Below are 21624 nucleotides of genomic sequence, written 5' to 3' on the forward strand. Positions count from 1 at the left end.
AGTACATGCTAGTGTCTGGGTAACTGAATAAGTGCATAGCTAGTGTGTGAGTGATTTGATGACAGCCTGAGTAGTGGTTGGGTGACTGGATGAGAGTCTGAGTAGTGCCTAACTAACTGTGAAAGTACCTCCATTGCTGATTGATATAAAACAGGTGTGACTATATCTGTGACTCATTGTTTAAGTTCTTCTGTCAGTCTCAAACTACCTATTTTCGTGTATCTATCATTTTCTTCTGAGCTATGTGTGAGTGAAGTCTAGATATCACACGTTATTTATAATTGGATACATGGCTGTCTAGGAGCATACATTAATGGCATACCTACATAATTTCTCAAATATTTCTTGTGTTTTTAAAATATATATTCAGTATTTCCCAAAGAAAAGTTACACACCAAGTGAAGCTACCACAACTCTCAAGAGACATTCTTCACTTTTAACCCTCCTTAATTTTAAACACAGCATGGATAAAGAAATACACCACCCTCACCATATACAGGAAAGTTTCAACAGCCTTGAAGATATAGATCACCATGTAAACATATATGTGATTTAATAATAGATATACAGCTTCAGGCCATCTTTCCAAACATACATAGTTCTCTACATCTTTAACTAAACTCAAGAGTCTGCACCAGAAAACCCATATCTCACCATCTAAACATATGCAAACCAGTCATATAAGTTAAATACCACATTGACAAACACTTCCTAATGCATACCTAACAATTATTTCTACTTTATAATTTAAATACAGGTGCAGCACATTTTCTTATCTTTTATTCATAACTACACTACTCCTGTTTAATAATGTGACTTAAAGTACTACAATTCTCAGAATGCAAATAACATAGACCTGTCTGTTCTGCACATGATGCTTAGACATTTAAAACATTATCATGTTTAAAGGCATTGCTCATTGTAACTTTCAGCAGTACTAACATCTTAAACACATACTCTCTGCCAGATACAGTTCATCTGATATCTTTTTTTTCATATCACTGGGATACTCTTTTTTTGATTAAACTCCCATATACATCTTCATTTCCAATGCAATTATTTAATAATATTAAAACAGTTGTGTACATACCAGTGAATTGAGTTAATACATATTATTGATGTTTTAGCTCTTTCTGGATAGTTTTGACGCTGTTAAATTTTGTAAAAACTAAGCACAAGAATGGTACGCCACTCTCGTACAAAGCAGCTATATAATGGGAACCTCTTCAACTTTCCACTCTATGATCATGAGATGAGAAGGGCAGCAAATAAAATCATGTTTTTAATTTTACACCACTCTATCTCCACTTGTGAATGGTTAGCATCTGTTAATCCTTTCCCCCTCTTTCAAAACCAGATCCCTGTCTATGCGTTTTCACGATATTTTCTCGATCATCACAGAGTAATCGCAAAAAAAAAACAGGAGTCCAAACCTGTATTGATCTTCAGTTTATTTAAATGTCAATACTGCACAACAGTTTATTGCATAGTCCTCAGCTGGAAATCAAAGTTTATAATTAATCAAATAATTAACTCTTCGACTTAAAAAAAAAGCTTGTGTCTTTAACACCCATCTCCCCAATACATTCATAGCTCAGTGTATCTAGCAACCCAGTGAAACCAGTAGGTCACAAGTTCTCAGCACATGCTACTTCCAAATGAGATACAGCAGCTGTAGTTTACTCTACAGATTCAAAAGCATATCAATATCTGTATTACATTTCTTTTTTTTAAACAACAGGCAATAATAGGACTTCTTGCTAATGCATCCAACACACTACCTAATTTTATTCACTTACATGCTGACAGCATCCAATGAAATATATATATTTGTTTTTTTTAAAAACACCTCCATTTTAACTGCTTTTCATTTGGAAAACTACCCAACTCAGCTCCAGCCTTCTCCTGACTGCTATTGCTCCTTCACTTCAAAATGCTTAGAGTGTGGATTGCTGGACACAGCTATGCCTATTCAGCTAAAGAGGCTGCAAAAAAGAGAGGTATTAACAGGGACTTGGGTTTGCCAAATGTGGAGATTACTTGGTTTGATCAGAGAGGGTTAAAGTTTCATCAGTTGCTGGCTTTGGTTAAAACTATTGTGGATTGCCGAGCTCCTCCACTCATGATTGTGCACTGTGGTGGCAATGACCTAGGCACATTGACTGGGGAAGGGCTGGAAATCAATGACTACCACCACATTAAAAAAGTTTAACTTAAAAACTTAATTCTACACACTACTTGCTATATCACTGCTTAAAAACATGTTTGTACACATCTTTTCCAAGAAGGATTTTTGAAAAACTTTGTTTGAACCTTACTATTGCTCTTTGAGGTGACGCCGATAGTCACAATAACTATGGTAAGCGCGAAGATCACACCTTTTGTAAGAGGTGTAAAACACATATATGCACACATTTTACAGTATTTTAGAGACTAGGGGTTCATTACTGTACTGTTTAAAGTCATATTTTTGTAGGGAGTAACAACACGCAGCGAAATGACAAAACAAAAGCAGACATTTAATAGCCTCTACCACATACAAAACATAACTGCAAGATGGATTTTAACAAACACACTAAACACATTGGTATCTAAAAGACTCTATAATAGCATGTATAACTCCCTTTAAACTCTCTATATCACAGTGTAAAACTCTTTCTGTGGAACCTGTGACTACATACATCACTGTATCAGTAAGTCTCTTATTCACTGTATAAGTATTTCAGTGGATCAGTCAGACGGTGCATCAGTCTATCAATGGATCTGTAACAAACTGTGTAACCATCTTAGTGCTTCTATGAATGGGTGCATCAGTGTCTCAATGGATCTGTGATTTGTGTATTTAAAACTAACTATGACTGTCTATCTGGATCGGCGAGTCAATAAATAAGTGTCTAAGTGGGTGTCTGAGAGGTTGAGTGGGTGGGTGCATGAGTGTCTGAGTGGGTCTATTAGTGAGCATATGAGTCTCTCAGTGTGTCAATGACTGGAAGCGTGAGTGTCTGAGTGTATCACTGACTGGGTACATAAGTCTCTGAGTGGTTCTTTGAGTGGGTGTGTGAGTGACTTTATGGGTATATGAGTATCTGAGTGGGTGTGTGAGTGAATCTGTGAGTGGTTTTATGAGTGTTTCAATGGGTATGTGAGTGAGAGTATACTTCTCTGAGTGGGTGAATGAATGGGTGCATGCATGAGTGTCTGAATGGGTCTGTAAGTAGATGTGTGAGTCTTTGCATGGGTGCATGTATATCTGAGTGAGTGTGTGTGGGTGTGTGAGTCTCTGAGTGTATAAGTGAGTGACTGAGTACATAAGTCTCTAAGAGGGTCTGTGGCTGAGTGTGTAAGTGACTGTGTGGGTGTGTGAGGGGGTGTATGAGTGTCTGAGTAGATATATGAATGGGTGTATGAGTGTCTCAGTGGGTCTGTCAGTGGGTGTGTGTGTGTCTCAGTGGGTCTGTGAGTACATATATGAGTAGGTTTGTAATTGGGTACATGAGTCCCTGAGTGGGTCTGTACATGGGTGCGTCACTCTCCAAGTGAGTCTGTAAGTGGGTGCATGAGTACCTGACTGGGTATGTGAGTGGGTGTATGAGTATCTGACTGGGTATGTGAGTGGTTGTTTAAGTGTCTGAGTGGGTATGTGAATGGGTGAATTAGAGTCTGAGTGAGATTGTGAGTTTGTACATGAGTCTGTGACAGTGACCGGCAAGTGAGTACAAATATATGTATTTTTTTTATATTTCCACCAATATTCTTGAAGATATTGTGATAGATGTGAAGTCCCCACGATGGTACACGGGGGCCACGCTGGCAGTCGCATCGTGAATATCGTACGTGATCACAACATTCTTCACCTGACCCCTTATGTCAGCTCTCACATAAACCATTAATCCCCGGGAACTGCTCCTGGTTGGTAAAATGTCAACTGCAACTTTCTGCTCAGGTTGAGCCCAGCAAATCACAGATTTCCCGCTGGCGCACGCATTCGCGATTTATCACAGAATGGCTGCGCAATGTCTGGGCCATCACGAAAATGCAGCAAAATATCCACAACCAGATAGATCACTATATCGTTCAGTTTTAATTTCCCGAAAACTACTGAATGGATTTGCACCAAGTAACAAAAAGCACAATCTGTGCAACAGCATCTACTTTTCTGCCACATTTGATGTAATTCTGTCCAGCGGTTCGGGCTGTAGGTTCGACAACGTGTTCCTATTGGAATTACCATTAAAAACTGACCCATATTTGCCCCACTATTTCTCAGTTCCTAATTCACGGATCACCCGCAAACTTTCCATGACACACAGAACCTACTTTGACACTTTTTGGGAGAAATTCCATGAAGATCAGTCAAACAATGCCAAGGTTCCTATGGGAACTAGTTCCTAATTATAACTACCTACTGGTAATTGCCAGTAGGATATATATATATATATATATATATATATATTCACTAAACAAACCATAGGTTTTAGGGACGTTATAGTTAGTTGGACCTTTGACTCATATAAAACCAGAGAAATTTGCCTGTTATAGTTAGTTGAGCTAACTATAACTTGCGCGCCTGCAATGCACTGCTGATGATGTCTCATATTACATCACTCATGACATGGCCGGTTACATCACTGATGACATCTCAAATGATATCACTGATGACATCACTGATGACATCACTCATGACATCACTCATGACATCATCCAGTGAATGTGTGTTTCTATAAAATGTAAATATGTTTTATGTATATATGCCAAGGTGTATTGAAGAATGAATGCATTTCCAAGTGCCTAAAGGAATTATTTTGTATGTGTGTGACTGACTGTATAAGTGAGTGATTGAATGTGTCTTACTGAATGCAAGGGTTAGTGACTAAACTGTGTAAAAGTCTGTATTAGTCTCTCCATTGGTGTGTAAGCAACTGCATGGGTTGCTGAATACCTACATGAGTGTCTATATAGGTTATTGATTTGTTGTCTGAGTATCTGTACGGGTCCCTGAGTGTCTGTGTGGGTGGGTGGGTATATGAGTCTGTGCATAGATGTCTGTGGGGGTGATTCAGTGGTTGTATGGATTAAAAAGTGCACCTGGAAAGGGCTGTATGGGTAAGTTAGTGTGTCTATGGGTGTGTTGGTGAATAAATGTCTCAGTGGTATGTCTGTGACTAACTACATATGTTTTAAGCCACTATATCTGAGTGTTGGAGTATATAAATGAGTATAAGTGAGACTAAGTTATTTCAAGAGTGGGTGTATAAATAAGTGTCTGCTTCTATCAGTGATTGTATAAGACAGTAAATATGTGTTAGTATCTGTCTAAATAAGTGATGTGGTATGTCTAAAAATAACAAAGTTGGTGTGTATAACTGTATACATGATTAAATGGGTATGTGACTCATTCTTTGCATTACTGACTAGGCGTGTGAGTAACTCTATGGATGAGTGGCAGCGTGTGACTGCATGTATAGATGTATGAGTGCATATTATAGTCCTCTATTGATGAGTAACTACATGTATAAGTGACTGGATGTGTGTGTAGACCTAGGAAATAGTGAGTGCTATGTAGTATATGGCATTCTTCTGTGTATGGTTTCAAAAATAGTAATCAGCATTTTACAATGGGTGTAGAGCATCAGTAAGTGCATCAGATTGTCACATGGATGATGTCATGAGTGATGTCATCAGTGATGTCATTTGAGATGTCATGAGTGATTTCTTCAGTGATGTCACTGACCATTTCATGAGTGATGTAATATGTGACATCATCAGTAGTGCATTGCGGACGCGAGAGTTATAGTTAGCTCAACTAACTATAACAGGCGAATAACGTCCCTGAAACCTATGGCTTTTTCAGTGAATTTCTAAGGTTTTTTAAATGCTAATTCCTAACTATAATGTATTTGTCATTAATACTATTTTTTCTAACTTTTCAACCACATAAAATAAACTGCAAAAGTACTATGTAACGTAATACATTTCACAAATTACAATGAGTTTTTAAATAATACAAAACAATTTAACATTCAGATAACAAATGTTCTCCCTTTTTTTGCTGTCATCAGCTACTACTTAACTTCACTATTCACAGTGATGCCAGTGTAGTTTCATCATAAACAGCAGGGAAAAATCAACTACATTGTTAAAAAAAAAAAAACCCTAGTTCTCTCAAATATAATACAAAATCAACACAAGTAACACATCCAATAGTACTTCAAATGTTCAAAGCTTACCTTTACTTTGTAGATTGTCTGCAAATGTACCCAATACACCAGATAATGTATCAAAAATTTCACTTTGAAAGCATCCAGTATGAATTCCTTCAAGATCTTACGTAGTTTCTCTGCACATTTTCCCAATACACCAGATAATATATAAAAAATTGCGCTTTGAAAGCATCCAGTATGAATTCCTTAAAGATCTTACATAGTTTCTCTGCACAATTTTTCCAATACACCACATAATGTATCAAAGATTTTGCTTTGAAAGCATCCAGTATGAATTCCTTAAAGATCTTACGTAGTTTCTCTGCACAATTTTCCCAATACACCAGGTAATGTATCAAAAATTTTGCTTTGAAAGCATCCAGTATGAATTCCTTAAAGATCTTAAGTAGTTTCTCTGCACATTTTCCCAATACACCAGATAATGTATCAAAAATCTTGCTTTGAAAGCATCCAGTATGAATTCCTTAAAGATCTATACACCTTCCCATTAAAGCCGAATAGTGTATCTAAAATCTTTGTTTCAGAAAAATTAAGTATGAGTTGGGTAATTCATAAGGCAATCTCGGTTTCATTTCCAAGTGTGTATCATTACAGTGACTCCAACCATTATTACACTTTAAAAAAACTGTGTAATGTCCACTTGTAGTAGAACTTCCAGCATGGAAAACAATAGCAACTGTTGAAAAAGTTCTTCCAGAAATAGATGCTTGATTAGCAACAAAATGTTTAATTTTGGTTTCCACTTTTCTTCTATTTGGTCGACAGCGTTGCAGCATTTTAATCAAATATTTTCCAAATCTTTGTAGGCATACTGCAGCTAGAATTCTTGATTTACAACAAGAACACATCTTCTCATGATCAGCTTGTTTTACTAATTTGGAAAATGGTACAGATTTGCAGTCAGGTATTGTTAAATATAAAAATCGTTCTCTGTCAACTTTGTAACTGAGTCCAAAAAAACTCTCAATCTGAATTACTTCATCTTCTAGTACTCCAAGCATAACCATCAGAAATTCTTGTGCATCTTGCTGTATATTAGCACTGAACGTTAAAGATCCAGTACATGTATCCAACAGTTGGCGAATACCAGAAGCAGAATGAATCTTACTTCTATCAGTTCTCAATTCTTGAAATAAAGTGTAGAGTGCAGAACATAAAGTTTTTTCCTGACTTTCCATAATTTCACCACAAACATCTTCAAGATAAAATATCACATTTAGAATTACATTACTATAGCAGTTGACACCAGAAGCATTTTCTAATTGGTATCCAACAACATCATTACTTGTTTGTATTTTCTGCTTCTTTACATCTTTTCATTTCTGTTGATTTTCTTTCTGCTTTTCAACCATAGTTAACTCTTCAACATATTTGCGTTTTGAACACACAACACGTTTCTCATAAATAGGATATTCACCTAAATGGGGAGCATAAAGCCTTCTCAAACAAATATATTCTCTCACACAATTAACATCAGCACTAACCTTGTTCTCATCAAAATCAATTAAATACAAACCAGGCAATTTTCTAACTCGAGATAATTAACCCTGGGCGTGACACTACGCTTCGCCCGCGTAGTGTACGTAGCGCTGCCTGCTTCGCAGTTTTCGAAGTAGGCGAAGCAGGCTAGCGCTACGCACACGCCAGGGCGAAGCGTAGCTACCTGCCGCCGCCACCCGCCTCCCGCCCGCCATCCTTTTAAATCAAACCCTGCATGTAAAATAAATAAAAAGTAAAGAAACTTACCTGAAGTGCGGCATCTCCGGGGCTCCCTCTTCCTCATTTCCAACTTCTTCTGACAAATGCGCAGGCGCGGACGCCCGCGCATGCGCATTTCTTGCGAGAAATGCGCATGCGCGGGTGTCCGCGCATGCGCATTTGTCACAAGAAGTTGGAAATGGAAGAGGGAGCCCCGGAGACGCCGTGCTTCAGGTAAGTTTCTTTACTTCTTATTTATTTACATGCTGGGTTTGATTTAAAAGGAGGGCGGTAGGGAGGCGGGTGGCGTGTAGTGGGGCTACGCGTAGCGCGCGCGTGTTCGTAGATTTGGGCACACTACGCGCTGCTTCACGTAGCCCCACTACGCCCACCCTTAGAGATAATGCAACATATACCATTCCCTCTTTAAACACAGTTTTTCCAACATTTACCAAAGCATTATCTACACTTAACCCTTGTGATTTGTGAATAGTTATTGCATAACAGAAGGGAAACAATTTTCTACGAACATACAAGTCTTTTACAAACAAAAAACGTGCGGCAGAACGTGCAATCTGTCTTACCTCTGCAATCTGATCAAATTTAACTTTCAAAAATTCAATTCCATTTCTATTTTGATATTTCACAAAATCAACAACTTTCCCCATTGCTCCATTCACTAAACCTTCTTCTACATTCAGATTACACTTCAAAATTACCCGACAGTTTAAACATACATCTAATTTTTTTCTATGCCAGCAATTTTTGATACAGACTTTTCCAAAGAATCCAATTTAGTCTGTAGTTTTTCTGAAAGAACAATTGTTATTCCTTGATGCTCTATTTTATCAATAGCTTCAATGTGAACTTTTTCTTGATTTTCCAATTTCATAAGCTCTCTATTAAATGTATAACACTCTTCCACTGTAGGCATTAAGCTAACTATAGACTTTTTTTCTTTCATTTTCTTGTACATTACTTCTGCTGATGTGTTTTCATTTGTAAACAAGTTCTTTAGTAGACGACTTTGAAAAGCTTGTTTACCATGTTTGCTTAGAACACCAATTCTTACATCTTTTAGAATATATTTCCATAGTCTTCATCTCTTGCTTGTCGCATATTCTGAGTGAGTTCTTTATATTCAAAATGTAACCACAGATTCACATTTCCAATACTTCCCAAAGATTTCTTAGTGTCTTCATGTAGAAGAGTTTTAAACACTGGTTCTCCTTTTACAGGGGTTAGTTGTAGCAGATCTCCAAATACAATTAAATGTTTTCCCCCAAAGAGAACGTCGTAATCTGTTTTTAATACCTGTTGCATTCTTAAGTGTACAAAAGTAAGTATTAAGTTTAAGACCATGCTCACCTCATCAATAATTAAAAGTTTCATTTTCTTCAGCACTCTTGACACTTCATAAGAAGCTTCTCCAGACAACTTCTGATATTCTAATTTATTATCATGCTCCACTGGTAACATCAATAATCTATGCAAAGTAACTCCTTTAACATTGTGTGCAGCTAATCCAGTTGGAGCTGTTACCACACAACATAAATATGAACCAGTAGTTTTTTAAAGATAACTGGTCAAAACTTTAATTAAAAAACTTTTACCTGTCCCAGCTTGACCACTGATGTACATCAGAAGAGGTTTAAAAGATGAAGACAGACATTCTTTTTTTTCATGCAACAAACCATGTTCTATCCGTTCTCTCACTTGCACATATATTTCTTTCTGTTCAAAATTTACTTGTTCCAATGTTCCAATGTTATATTCTCCTCGTGTGCTTGTTGCATTGCAATTTCGACTTCATGCATAGCAATCGCTGCTTCATTTTCCAGCATTGGTTGTCCAAGATAATCTTGACTACATGGACCACTACTTTGACTATCATGAGAACTTTCATGAGCTATTTCAGCTATAATAGTCTTTTCCTGTTCAACTTCATCATTCAACATTTTTAAAGATGTAGGGAAAATTGGACATCGAAAGCTATCTTTACAAGCATTAAAAGAATCTTCGTAGCAGTCAAACTCTCCAAGTAATTCACTTTCGCTACGCCATGGTTTAAACAGCTGCAGAAGTGCTAAATAGTAAAATTCTCGCTTATCTGGAGTTTCACAACTAAGTTTCTTGTGGTTTATAAGAGTACCCTTTCCATGTTTTACTAAACAACCATGACATCCAACTACTGCAAACTTTCCTTCTTTTAAATTCTCTTTAACATTTCTTTTGAAGCTGTAATGTTGAAGTACTTCATACAGACATAGCTGTTCCAGATGTTGACTCCTTTCCGGATAGTATGTGTCCAACATATTAGTTTTAAGAATGTCTGTACTATCTGGCTCATTTGCTGCTAATTGTTCAATTTCTTCCAATGATTTCAACACTCTATTTCGTTTGCAGGCAAGACCTAAACTTACCCAAATGATCCCTCGTGACTTTGAATATAAACTGGAGAACACAAGCGGTCTGAACATTCATACGAACCAATTTCTCGGTGGGAAAGAATTTTCAAACTATAGCTGTACAATTTTTTGCTAAGACTATTCTCTTGTGCAATTTCTTCCCACTTTTGTCTCATCTCTGTTTTTTCAGATTTTGTTATGTACGATGTAACATAATGTGCAACAGCAATTGAGCTATCCGCAACATACTGGATGTCCATGTTCGCATTCCACATTTTTAAAATGACTGGATTGTAGTCATTGATATACTTTGACACTTCTGTTCTTTTTAAGTTGTAGGTATTATTGTGTGCCTCACAGCAGAAAAAAAAGAATTTACTCTTCCTTTACAAATGACTGGACGGGGAAAACCAAACCGACATTTGGTGTAAAATATTCCTTTAGACTTTTATTTTCTTCGGCAATACTTTCCACAACGGTGACTTTGGAAACGTAAAACTTGCTGTCTCAAGCTTCTATCTCCTCCTTCTCTTGGAGTCTCGCATGTCACAAACTGTTCGATGAAAGACAATACTGTTTCATCAGAATCATTTCCAAATTTAGGTGCATCCTTGATCCATACTAGCATATGTATATGAGGTGCACCTCTTGCTTGATACTCCTTTCTCCAAAAGAAATTGGTAACTTCTCCAAGAGGTGGATTCGTTTTATTACAGATAAAAGATATCATACCTTGAAACTTATGAATAAAATATCTGCACACATTTACAGGATGCAATGAACACAGTTCACCAGGAGTCTTTATTTCAACATTTTTTATATTAGAATTCGCTTCTCTTAAAAACTTAAGCAAATCTTTCCATGCATACTCTGCACAGCTAAGTGTGACAAACCATGTTGGTGTACCTAAGTTCCATAACATACACTTGAGTTCTCCATGACGACGATACCAATACTCATTTGTTCCACGTTGACATGCCATCAAATTGATTAACTGTGCTTCTAAACTTTCATCTGTTTCTTGAACTTTCGCCACAAATTCTTTCGCAGAAAGAAGTGATTAATGAACTCCAGTTTTAAGTATATGATTCACTGCATACGAGAGAGAAGACAGATCACTTTCAAACAAAAGGTGAAATATGTATGGAATGCACTGTCGAAATCTAGGATCTTCAGAATATTATCTTGTTGACCGATATTCTGAAGCTGGAATCCGTACAGGTCGGTCATCATATCGTCCACCTTCTCCAGTAGGAAACAACTGTGGAAAACAACGAGCTTCCAAGCTTTTCTCCCATGCACTCATTGGAGTTCCCTGTGGTTTTTTCATTTGAAATAACTCAATGCTACTTCCTATCACTTCTTTTGAATGCAAAGGACATATTGTATAATGTTCATAAATCTCTCCAGTACTTGACTTGTCCACTTTCTCCATTTGACCACTTGAAATTTCAAAATCATCTTCTAAACGTATTACCTGTTCATCCACATTTACATTTTTGTTCTCTATAAGATATAAGGTAGCCTTTTCAACTTTATTTACATCTACAAATTCTTAAACTCCAAAGAAAAGGTATGCTGTTCCTACAGGGTTAAGTTGAGAGAGAGATACAAGTGAATGTCTAACGGGAAGATGGTGAAAACCCGACACCTTAAACCAGTCGTGTGGGTCCGGGAGGGGAATACCTTCCTTCGGAACTAGGGCCCTCACACACCCAGCCAGCTAGGTGTCATGCTTCATCATTGGGCCTGCTCCTCGTTGGGTTGGTGCTGCAATACCCAACGGGCACCCAATGAGGGGCTCTTTGGCGGAGATCTTTTGCTCCTTGCCAATAGATGTGGTGTGAGTGAGGGGCCAAAAAAGTGTAGGTGTAAATTAAATGTGAAAGTTAAAACAGGTTAGGTAAACCAATAATTGCTATTAGGATATGGTTCCTACCTGATTAAAAGAAAAAGAGGAAGGCGGTTTGATCTGACTCAATGGATCAGAACAAAATAACGCTCTATTCCAAAGGGTCAACATGTTTCTTGCCTTAACAGCCCTGCTGGGTCTATGGCAATTCATGGCAATTCATCAGGACCAAAATATATGCATGAGTATCTAAACAACAGCAATACTATTACGTGAAATCCCTTCAACATGCATGAGTATCTAAACAACAGCAATACTATTACGTGGTAGGTAGTCTGTCCACCATTACCACTGTGTGTAGGTAGTTTCACACTTCATATATTTTTTGGTCCTGATGAATTGCCATAGACCCAGCAGGGCTGTTAAGGCAAGAAACATGTTGACCCTTTGGAATAGAGCGTTATTTTGTTCTGATCCATTGAGTCAGATCAAACCGCCTTCCTCTTTTTCTTTTAATCAGGTAGGAACCATATCCTAATAACAATTATTGGTTTACCTAACCTGTTTTAACTTTCACATTTAATTTACACCTACACTTTTTTGGCCCCTCACTCACACCACATCTATTGGCAAGGAACAAAAGATCTCCGCCAAAGAGCCCCTCATTGGGTGCCCGTTGGGTATTGCAGCGCCAACCCAACGAGGAGCAGGCCCAATGATTAAGCATGACACCTAGCTGGCTGGGTGTGTGAGGGCCCTAGTTCCGAAGGAAGGTATTCCCCTCCCGGACCCACACGACTGGTTTAAGGTGTCGGGTTTTCACCATCTTCCCGTTAGACATTCACTTGTATCTCTCTCTCAACTTAACCCTGTAGGAACAGCATACCTTTTCTTTGGAGTTTATGATACGGGCTCGTATGCTGGACCTCTTCAAAATTCCCTATGTCCCCCCCTTTGTTGATTATTATAATCTACAAATTCTTGCCATATTTTCCGACTCTTTGTGGGTACACCATTTACTAAAATAACTACTGCCTCATCTTCCTCTCTCTCTCCAGCAATAGTTTCAATGTTTTTCTTAAAATCCAAAGGTAAGTACACCACTCTTCCTTTCAGCCCTCTTTGCAAGTCTGTTGGTGGCAGTTTACCTGTTTTAGGCTCCATCCGAATTATAGTTTGAAAAGGATGAACAGAGTGAATTAGAACCGACTCAAATGTATTCAATTTGGCCAGCTCCTGCGGAACAGCTACTAACTCCAACTTATTATGCACTGCTCTAGCAGGCACTTTGTTCTCTTCTAATTTGTTGTAACAATATTTACATATACGTTGATCACCACCTAACTACAATCGACCTTCAACAAACAAGTAAGTTGCAAATTCTTCCCACTTACCATTGTTCTCCTTTCCACTTTTCAAAATACAAATCAACATTACTACTTTGACTTTTATAATGAGTACGTCGACAACAAACACAAACATAATTTGGTATTTCAGAGCACACTACATTAAACTTTCCAATTTATTCTTCAAACTGATCAGTGCTAATCACTTTCTCATCTCCTCCAGCATCTGTAATTGTCAAACTTTCACTTTCTATGAACTGCCCTTCTGAACCAAAATATCGCATTTCAATATCATCACACTTTTTTTGAACATCTGATAAAGAACCATATAAAAGACTTCCATTCAGTTCGCTTAAACTTAATGCTGGACTTTTTACATAGTGCAGTTTCTTTACAAAGTTCCAAATTTCTGAATGGTGTACTGCTAACATCCTCAAATGACGAAAAACACTTTTACAAACTTTTCTTGAAAGACAAGCCAGAGAATGCCCATACTTCTCAGTATATTTTCTTACTTTACATGGATCTGGTCCTTGTAACAACTTAATCTTCTGTTTGATAATTTTCCGAGTATATTCTCGTAGCAAATTTCGCATTATATCAATGGATTCCTGTCGAATACTACAAGTGCTACTTCAACTCCACTTATACACAGGAGCTCGTGGATGTTTCCCTTGCACTTCTTCAGCTATTAACACTTCTGCAGTTTTACCAACCATTTCCTCCTTTGGAAGTGGAACACCATCCTGAACTTCGTAGCAACAACCTCCATTATCAACTGCAAATGATAAACTATTTTCCTGAAAGTAACTTTCCTCATTTAAAAAAGGCTCAGTACTAGAAGCATGTCTCCAATGTCCACTAAAGATTTTACAAAAGTTGGTTCTGTTCACAAGTCTTTTTTTTCTACTTTTGTCTTTCAATACTTTGACATTTTATCCAATACTTTCATTCTCTTTCAAATCAAAATGAACAACTTCTGTTTCAAATTGAAAGCAGTATCCACTATACTTTCAATATGCTGCTTCTCTTTGAATTTAATTGGAACATTCTTCTTTTATATTTGCAGCATGTTTTCAATAAATTCTGGATCACTCTAGATCGAAAAAGTCTCTGACGAATTTCTTGAAATTGTTTTTGTCTCCAAGTACTAGATACTATTTCTTTATCATCTTTCTTTTTCCTCGTATTTGAAATTGAACTCTGCTTCACCTTACTTGAAAAATTCTTCTTTTTGCTTCGTGTGATGTTTTTCTCATTAAATGTTCGTAATATTTTTTTCAGAAATTGTCTTTTGCTTTTACTCAAACAGTTTCTCTACTACTCTCATTTTTTTCTACTTCAAGATCTTTCCTTTTCGTCAAATATATATTTTTCTTCTCTTTTCTTTTTTTTTCACTTCTTCTAGGCATTTCCAAATTTCAATCCCAAGGAAATAATTTTCTGAAAAACAAAAAATAGATTCAATTATTTTTCACATTTCTTCACTATATTAAAATAAGAACATACAATTGCAAAACTTCCACTAACAACTTCCAGACCCAGTGCTGCAACATGATGGAGCACGAAAGATGAGCACTAGGATGACAAGTAGTGCCATAGAACATACAGCAAGTATTTATTTAATTATTTACATACTCCTTTACAATTTATATATAACTGCACTACCTCATACTTTTCACCTCTCCGCCACACCCCACCAACACACACCACTTTCTCTGCAACCCACCGCACACAACTTTATAAATAGTATTTGTAAAAAATGTTATCTATGTACTTAGAATGATATTATCAACCAAACAGCACACATACAAATTTCCATTATTACCTAATAATTTTATCAACAACTTCGCAAACATAACACTGCACCCAGGGCTTTAACTGGAGGGGGTGTCTGTGGGGATGTGACCACCAGCACTTTATTTTTGGGAGCCTCGAAACACTTTATAGGGCTCTATTTTCCGACCTCACTACTTAGAAGTGCAGACATCATGCCAAGTGACTCGCATTGTAGGAGAAGGGAAATCCTTTAAAGAGAGCCATTTTCTCTCAGTATTTCCCTTCTCTTTTTGCAACGCACCAGCAACATCATCGTGGGGTGATTAGCAGACAGACCATCAGGCGTGCAACACCCATTGCCCCGGACTCTCTGACACAGCTTCCCGGGCGCAAACACAGAGCCATACCCGAGTACTTCACCGGTCTTCAAAACATCATTTTTTTGTAAAGGAGACTCTGTTCTTTTTCACCCCTTTTTACAACCCCTACATGCCCACTATTGTTGAAAGAATTAGGCTCCCCCGAAATTTCCCTCTGGTTGCGCCTCTGAAACGACCACAACAAGGCAACTCCAGCAGGAACCTGATCTCACCTTACACGGTCTTGATTTAGTGCTTCGAAAACACACACTTTGCCTGCCACACTAAGTTCTCACACCCCCTCTTTAATATGAACATAAAAGCTTTCCAATTACTTTTATATTCCTATACTGTACTTCACATGGAAATATAGAACTCAAGGTTCTCACCACCCCAAATTAGCTCTCTGATATACTTTCTCAAATATAAGAAGTACAGGTGCTCAGTATCTGTCAGTCATGGCCCCTTAAAAACAGTGTACCTATCAACAACTCGACAAAACGTTATGTTTCTAAATTAATGTCAGTCAGTCAGTCAAAATACTTTATTTCGATAAATAAATATCATAAAAAGACATAGGAACAATATAATAAAATTTCACACAATCAACAATTCATAGTTACTACAAAGGAGCTTAATTAAAAATAATTAAAAAGAGGTCAGTTAGATAAAACAATCTAAAAACGTCACTTGCATATTACATTTATATCACTTAATTTCATAGAGGAACCATTTCATAAGAACAATAAAAAATTCAGCCATTTATAAAACCATGTTAGTTGGATTATTGGACAATTTATTCTTTTTAATCCTAACAGCACCCACTAGAAAACTAGCCACATGAAACATAATCCTGGGGGTCTGCAATAACTGTAAGAACAGGAGAGCAGGCTTGACCTGCATGAACCCAGCCTCCTTTAGAATCGGGAACAAATATTTCTTTCTTGGTGCCGTGTAATGATCACAGAACATCAAAAAATGCAGTGTGTTCTGGGTCGAAAAATTGTCACATTCGCACGGCAACGCATTTTCGGGAATACACCAGGTTGGAAAATGACCAAGGGATAGATGGATCAAATTAAACCGAAAACGGGTTAAGAGAAAACGGTGAAAAGTTTGATTTACAATAGTTAAGTATAATTCTGGGCCTACATATGTGCTCAAGATAATACTAGCCCGCACCGATGGTTTCTCAAGTTCTGCTTGTTCCCTTTCTAAACTTAACAAATCTCTCATCATACCTTTAATCAAACCGATGTCTTTATCGATTCCGGGGAAGAGACGAGGTCTGGTCTCCCTAATTTGTCAAGGCACTTTTTAATGTAGATTAGCCACGCTATTTTGTTTACTCTATCAAGCTGCAGGCAGTCTTTTAGGATGATATGGTTAAGGGGAATTTCTTGATTTAGCCAGGTTTTTAACCAAGCCAGAACAGGGGCCACTCTAACAACATCTGAAATATAGCCTACACCAAGTTCAGTGTGAACAATATAAGTTGAGGTAGACTGTGGTACCGAGAGAACAGATCTTAAAAATTTGTTCTCCGTGATCTGTATACTTTCCGTGGGACAGTTACCCCAAATCGCACTTCCATATGTGGCAACAGCAAGACATTTTGCTTTATAAATTTTTCGCAGAGTTACTATTTGCCTTGCTCCCAGTTTTTTAATAAATCCCTGGAGTGCAGAAGATGATCTAGCAAGGGAGAGGTTTCTATTTTTTATCTGGGGACCCCAGGTACCTCTCTCGTCAAAAGTGATCCCCAGGTATGGAAAAGTGGGTACTATGCACAGCTCTTGCTTCCCACAGGTAAAAGTTTTTGAGAGCTTTTTTTTTTATTACCCTTGCCCATTATCATAATTTGGGATTTTTTAACATTAATCTTCAGGCCCAACGAACCCATGAAGACCTCAAAAGCATCCAATAATTGTTGGAGGCCAACCCCAGTACGGGAAAGCAGGACGGCATCGTCCGCGTATGGGAGAACTGGGATTCCAAATTCTCCTATATGTGGAATGTCAAGGGTTGCATCTTTTAATGTAGATTCCAGGGCATTTAAATAAACGGTGAATAGGAGGGGTGCCAAAATGCACCCCTGCCTGACTCCCCTTTCTGAATTAAAGTGACTCGTGCATCGCCCCTCCGGGGTGACTCTAACCGAGGCTATTAGATCGGTATGTAAGTCTGCTAAAAGACTAACAAGGGCCCTGTCCAAACCCATATCGAGCAGTATTTTCCATAATTTGGAACGATTTACAAGGTCAAAGGCTGACGAGAGGTCCATGAACCCCAGGTACATGGACCCCTCCTTGGCCCTCGTATATTTTTCTACTAGTAAATGCAAGTTAAGGCCTTGGTCTATTGTGCTCCTTTTTGATCTAAAGCCGTACTGAACGTCTGATAGGACCCCTTTCTCTGTTAGCCAATCGTTCAGTTTTATTAAGATAACCCGGCCCATTATTTTCACCGATGAGTCGATCAGTGAGATAGGTCCGTAACAGGATGGGTCTTGCCTGTTACCCTTTTTAAAAACGGGTATAATTATGGATATTTTCCAGGAGTCCGGGATTTTGGCATTTGAGAGGGCATTAAAAACATTACATAAGACTATAGACCAAAATTTTTGAGCACTTTTAAAAACGTCACCTGGTACCCTGTCTGGGCCCGGAGCTTTGTTTTTCAGGGTCAGATCAATGGCCCTTTCCACGTCTGCTGCCGAAAAAATAAAAGCGTCCTCAGCAGTGCAGAGATCCCCAACCTCAGCTTCTAGAGTACCATCAAAGGTGGCAGCATTACTAATTTCTGTGTATATCTGACTAAAATGTGTGATCCAGCCCTCGTCTGAAATATTTGTCTCTAAGGGGGTGTTTGAATCGTCAGAAAAGAGAGGCTGATTTATAATTTTCCAGAATAGGCCACTATTTTTTAGAGTTTCTGGTTCAAGAAGTTGGGCCAAAGCATTATCTTTCAAGTCCCTCTTTCTTTCTAGGATAGTTTTTTTGTACGCATTCCTTGCACTAACTATATCTGCACGATTTTTAGGAGTTGCTTTCAATACTTTTAGTAGTACTCCATGCGCTTTTGAGCATTTCTTATCAAACCATTTTTTGCCCACTAGCGACTTCTGCCTAGACTTATTCTGGAGACTACGGTTAATTTCCATGCAGATATTGTCAAATGCTACTATAACCTCTTTAGAATCTGTACTTATTGCTAGACATGTTGAGACTTCATCCTCTACTTTGGATAAAACCTCTTGAAGAAAGGTTTCAGGGACTATTTTTGTCCATTTCAGCCTACGATTCTGATCTTTTACCGTGAGGTTCAAACCCCCTCTAACTTTTACTGTTTTAAAGGAAATTAATTCTGTGGTTTTCAGTACAAGTAAAACAGGATTATGATCACTAAAAACTGACACCTCTGTATAATAATTTAACACGTTATTTAGCAAAGAAGAAGACACAAAAATGTAATCTATAATAGTACCAATATCTTTTCCCTTAAATGTAGGGGACCTATTATGACCATCCCCGCATCCTGACTCATATAAGTTCCATCTTGCAAGAAAAATTTCAAGATACTCTCCACGCCTAGTATGTTCCAAATGAACAGATGAGGAAAGGGAGGACCTTCATCATCCCGACTAATGCATGGTAGGGAGCATGGGTGGATATTAAAGTCCCCTAGTACTATTAATTCAAAAGTATTTACATTAACACTATAGACTGACAAAAATGTATCCAGTACATCCAAATGTTGACTGGTACACTCATTTGCACATGAGTTATAAAAATTTACAAAAAGAATCTTGGCCTTGTCTTGGGTAGAGAGTTCAACAATCAAGCAATTTTCAGAACCCGAAGAACACTGAGTTAGTGTACCTTTAATGTCCAATTTAAATAGACTTAACAGACCCCCCTTTGATCTTCCTGCCACACTACTAATAGCTGGATTGCAAAAGTGACTATAGCCATCCAGGGAGAAGCTGTTCGTAAGGTCCCAAGTCTCTTGTAGGGCAATGATATCAAAAGATTTTAATGTCATTACCCATTCGGCAATCCCAATTTTATTCTTTAAACTGGCAATGTTCCATGTGGCTATCTTGAGGGTCAATGCTGGTAACTGGATAGAACTCCCCAAGGCGTCTGGCAGTCAATCGTTTTCCTCCAGTGGTGATAGAGCAGTGTAGCGGTTATAAAGAGGTAGAGTGTTATCAAACTGCCTGTTAGCTAACTGAAAACAATGTCGCTCCCCACTGTTTTGAGGCCGAGATCTATGCACAGGTACATTCGGAACACAACCAACCAACCCCCTTCCGTGGCCATTTACAGAATACCTTTGCTGATGGGACGATCGATATTGGGTATTATCCAGGTGGTTATAAAAAAAGCCAAGGGGTCTAACACAAACCAAATTTTCCAGGGTTGGCAAGGAGGCAGCTCTAAGGAGGACTGTTGCCACATGTTGTGGATATTTAAAATTTATAATAATACAATCCCCTCTTGTGTTTTTTCTACCATTGCCAATCCAACGAACTCTACGAGTAAATAATATATCATCTGCGAAGGCACACGGAAAACCACAATTCCGATTCAGCCAGGCAAGTGTTTTATTTTTTAGGGCATCATAAGTTTCAAGCCTAGGATCAGTCAGACAGGAGTCAACCTCAGGAACATTTGTTAATACCACAGTGTATGGAACACACTCTGGTGGGAGATTGACAAAATTTAACCTCCTAGGTCTACTTCTGCCGGCAGTATCTACCCCTGCTAAATTATCCTGGGTGCTTTTTTGTGCTATTTGTGGTTGTACTAATGTATGTGCTATTGCAGTTCCCACTAGAGATATGTTCGGAGGTGGAATATTCTGTGCGATTGCGGCTAAGGGAGCCTGAGCGATAGGCCCTGTGCAACTGACCCTGTTGCTATCTGAAGCGTATGCTACGGGCCCCGCTATATTATCGCCCATTGTACCAAATGAGCCAGGTTGGGGGCTCGACAAGATAGTAAACCGGGACATGCAGGAGTCTAGAAGACCTTCCAATCTAGTGACCCTTTGGACCACTAGTTCTAACTTTGCCACCAAAGGTCTGATCAGTACCTCTAATTTAGACTCAAGGATGGTTGCCAAAAGATCAATCTGAGCTGGATGCAGGATATTTCCCTCGACATTATTTATGGGCTCAGGAGAAACTCCACTGTTGACAGATGTTGTACCTGCCTTTTTGGTCTTTCGACCCACCGCCCTCTTGGCAGGTACCTTCCTACAAGCACGCACCACTCTCCGTACGGGAGATTGAGTTAATTGAGTTAATGAGAGCCTTGATGATGCTGTGGGGCTCTGACTTAGGGTAGATTCAATAAAAATGTCCCGCTCTTCCGTGGATACAGCATTAATTATGTCAGCATTATTATGGTTAGCCAGGCCACTATCGGGCAACGGTGAGGTAAGCGAACACTGCCTTGTAGGTGACATTTCTGAGCTAACCCTGCTTAGTGATAGTCTCCTATCCTTGTTAATCTTGCTAACTACCTTAACGAGATAGTTGTCCATTGTCCTTGTATCATTGCTTGCCGCTAGTTTGGAAGACCTAAGTTTGGACATAGTAGGGCCAGAAGATACTAACTACCGTATGAATTGTATAACAATTGCTCGTCTAGTTATTATAGAAAACTATGATGTTAATAGAGCCAACAACACATAATATACATGATAGCCAATATTAAAAGTGGTAATTTACTATACGTCGGGGATCCGAGTTCAGCGAACCAGAGTCCGTGGCCCTGCCCTGCCTCCTTCTGCCCCGGACGGCCACAGACGGCCCACCCTCTGCCCGGGCTCCGCCCGGCGCCGCCCGCGCGCGTCCGCAAGGCGGAAGAAGCTGCCTGTTTTTAAGCGCCTCCAGGCGTGGCAACCAGGAAGTGGGCGGTGCCCCGAGGCAGGCTGGGAACTGTAGTCCGC

This window comes from Triturus cristatus, chromosome 12 (assembly GCF_964204655.1).
Source record: "Triturus cristatus chromosome 12, aTriCri1.1, whole genome shotgun sequence".
In the NCBI taxonomy this organism is placed as follows: Eukaryota; Metazoa; Chordata; class Amphibia; order Caudata; family Salamandridae; genus Triturus; species Triturus cristatus.